The sequence below is a fragment of the Pseudorca crassidens genome, chromosome 7 (assembly GCF_039906515.1).
Source record: "Pseudorca crassidens isolate mPseCra1 chromosome 7, mPseCra1.hap1, whole genome shotgun sequence".
Classification (NCBI taxonomy): domain Eukaryota; kingdom Metazoa; phylum Chordata; class Mammalia; order Artiodactyla; family Delphinidae; genus Pseudorca; species Pseudorca crassidens.
Genome location: NC_090302.1, coordinates 90244797 through 90248829, shown reverse-complemented (window position 1 = coordinate 90248829; position 4033 = coordinate 90244797).

Below are 4033 nucleotides of genomic sequence, written 5' to 3'. Positions count from 1 at the left end.
CGGGGGCTGGAAACGGCCGCGGAGAACCACGGCGTGACGGGAAGGGGGGCTCCAAAGAGGGTCTGGCGACTCGAGTCGCTCCGTTTCTCGGTGGGCTCAGCGCGCGCCGTGGGGGAAGAGGGGCGGGGGTCCGGGAGGAGGGGACGGGCGGCACTTACGTAGACCGGCAGCGGCCACGGGTAGACGGCGGGCTCGGTCCCCAAGAGCGACTCCAGCCTCAGCTCCAGCTTCTCCCCCATGTCTTCGCGCGCGGTCCCCGCACCGCGCTAGTCTGGCGGTTGGGGGAGGGGCGCGGCGCCGCCTGCGGGGTCGGGGCAGACGGGCACGCGGGAGGCTGAGGGGAGGGGGCCTGGCCTGGGCCTCAGCTGCCGCCGCCGCGCTCCCGTCTGGCCCCCGGCTCCCTCTTTGTGCTCAGAGGCCCGGGGCCTCCAGTGCTGCCGCCAACTCGGGCCGGCGTGAGGCGAGCACAACGAGCCGGGAGCCGGGCTGAAACACTCGCGGCGCGCGCGGCCCGCCCCGTGGACTCGCTCGCTCTCACGCACGCACGTACGCCCGTCTTCGACTGCCCCCGGCCACCCCCACCGGCCCGAAGTGGGGACCCGGGGAGACCATTACTCTGGCTTGAGGTGCTTAAAGGGAAACTCCACATTCTTGTCCAAAGCAAGGAAAGTTCTTTTTAAGAGCAAAAATGTTGCAGTTGGAATGACTTGGGCGGGACTCCTACCTTTACGTTTTGGGTAATTGTTGCAGTTTCCCTGAACCCTAGTCCCTCATCTGACTGTGGAAATAAACATAACATAAATGAATAGCTCATTAAATAACTGATGTCTTCTCTCTCCCATCCTTGCTTTAATCAAGAATTGGTTCACTCAAACACTGATTCTCCTTTGATTTGCTCTAACACAGAGACAAGAAAGCTAAGTATTCAATTTTCTGAGCTGCAATCCAGCTAGCGGTGGAGATATGACACAGTTCTGACCAATGGTATGTAAATTTAGTCTGATGGGAAGGGCTTCCATTAGGTAGTAGACCTGTGGTCCTCCTATCTTCTTCTTGATTGGGAAGCAGGCATGATGGCTGAAGGTGCAACACATCTCCTGCCATCATGAGGATGAGAGTCATGTCCTAAGGATGGTGGGACCAGAGGATAGTAAAAGCCTGGTCCCCAACAATACCATAGAATGGATATTAAAAGATACCGGACAGGCAGAAAATTTCATTCAGAAAAAAACTTTTATTATCCTTCATGAGAGATTAGTTTTTTTCCTATTACCATAACACAGAACCCATTTCATATAAACAAATCATCTGGTTTTGCTATGCTAAGAGAGAATGTGCCTCCTCATTGCCTAGAATTACATTTCAGAATGACTGAATGCTGGAAATATCGTGTGGCTCAACCTTAAATATCTGACAGAAGCAGGACTCAGACCCAGGTCTTTCTGATTCCGGGGCCCATGTTATTTATCACTGCACTCACATGTTGCCCCGCTCCGGGTACTCAGCAAACTCTTAAAGAAAAGTTGCTGATTGATGATTAATTAAATAATTTCTCTCTATTTTTACATTAAAGAGTCTCTTCTTTCAGCATAATCTCATACTGACACTGAAACCAAAGGTCTCCATTAGTGGATTCTTCTCTCTGTAGAAGTGAGAACTGAGCTGGGAGACAGCTGAAATAAATTTTGCGTGACGTTGGCCTTGAATGTACTGATGAAATGCACGACCCAGAGTTCTTTGGCTGGGCCCCGCAGGATAGCACACTTGTGGCCTTAGAAGCATGGGACTGGGGAACCACGCAGAGAAAACTGTCAAGTGCACACACAGCAAGAATGAGCCTCCAACTCGGATGGCCTTGCTTGTCTCCGTAATCGTAACCCTTTTCAGGGATCATAGCAGAGACAGCAAATTCCACATTAATCCACTTTTTAAGAATAGAAGAGATGTTGTTCGGTATGAGCCAATAAGCTGTCGTGACTCAAAATGGGTCACAGACTTTGCCTTTTGCCCAGGTTGAAGGCCAAAAACATACTGGGCATTGTGTCCAAAATGGGAGTAAAGTAGTCTAAGTCCAGACAGCTTACATCCTTGATTCTATGGCTTAGTCAAGCATTGTGTTCATTGGAAATAGAATCTAGATTTCCTCCTACTTATCCAAATCCTGAAGTATTTGTTTCAGACACAAAATGCTTGGGACAGTTATATATTTCCCTCTAAATGCTCTGTTGCTTCTTTCTAATAACATAATGAAAAAGCCTCAGTTATACACTAATGATAGTAAATTTTTAGTCAGGAAAATAGTATACGCACATAGTTGAATTTTCGAATAGTATCAAAAGGTCAAGAGGAGCATCCACCCTGTGCCTGCTGCTGGACCAGGACTTTTATCCGTTTGTGATGTTTTCTCATGGATGAAACAAACTCATCCCATTGTAGGAGACAGGCTGGAGAGTGTGAGATGGAAGGTCTTTCTCTACCTCCAGGGACCTGGGAGACTAAGGAAGTCGGGAGAAAGAATGGTTCTGTCACAGGGTGATGCTGTGTCAGAAATTCTTTCCAACTCAGCCATGCTGGATGGGAGGTCTGTTTTGGGAAAGTGGCTTAGAGTGTGTGTCACTAAACTTACATATCATTGGTCAGAACTCTGTCACATCACCACTTCTAGCTAGATTGCAGCTAGGAAAATTGAATACTTAGTTTTCTTGTCTCTATGCTAGAGTAAAGCAAAGGAGAATCAGAACCAATTCTTGGTTAAGGCAGGGATAGGGGAGAGAAGACATCAGTTATAACCTAAACATCAGCCAGGTAGCCTAAACGTTAGTAATATGAAAACTGACCCAAGAGTTGGGATAGGCAAATGAAGCTTCCATAGCAACATATGCCTCCAGGGGAGACAGGTCCCTCCTGTATCATCCACAGAGGTTCTTTCTGCACCCATGCTGCGTGCCTGCTGACCACAGCAGCTGCACTGAGCTGGGCCCCATCTTGGCCTTGTGGGTTTGGTGGTCAGGGGCATGTGGCAGCACAGTGGGATATTTTGGTAGTGAATTAGCCAAGAGGGGCAGGCGGCTTTTACTCTGAAACAGTGGCAGCTGCAGCCTCATTGAAAGTATGCAGCCACCTGTGGGACTGAGCAGCTTTTCTCTCTGTAAAACGAGGGCTAAATATTCGAACTGGGGAAAGCCCTGGGAGGAGTGGTAACCTGAAAAAGGCCAGAAGAAACTTCTTAAGATGATAAGGTGAGGGGGCTGGGGGTGGTTAGAGAGGTTTAATTTAATTCAAATAGCTGGGTTTGAAGTTATTTTATACCCTACCTGGGTAAAGAAGGAAGACACCCATCACTGCCTTTAATCCTCAAAATATTCACTGAGGTCTGTATTATTATCTATATTTTGTGGATGAAGAAATTGAAGCTGAAAAAGATGAAGGGGCTCGGCCAAGTTCACGTGGTTGGCAGGTAGGTGGACACAAGTTTGGCCCGTAAGATGTGTTTTTACCACAAGCCATAGCATCTCAAGACTGAGACATGCTACATGCTAGCCTGAACGTGCTAGTTTAGGGGCTAAGTGCCCAATTTTACCAGCATGAATATCCATTCCTCAGGGCCATCTGATAGCCAGGAGCACATAGCTTGTCAAGGAGATCCTATTACTGTGTTTTGTAACAGGTATTATTAGGGCAGAGCAGGATGACCTAAGATGTGGAATGGAATTGGTCCAATGTCTAGGAGCCATTCCTCTATCCTTAACCTTTCTCAAAATCATCAGGTCGAGTCTGGTTAGGCTATCATAGTAGAGTGAAGGTTCACTTGCCTTATAGGCAACAGTTGGCAGGGACCCCAGTTAATTGTGTTCAGAGACTATCTCAAAATTGTTTCAGGGGTTGCCAGTAGCAGTGAAATTATACTAGGGTAGAGTTTCTGAACTTCATATTGTGACAGTCCTGTAGTCAGTGACTCTTTAAGTGCCTGCCTCACCATGAACTCCCTTTTGAGAAAAGTGCATGTAATTACATACTTTAGTGCTTGCCAACT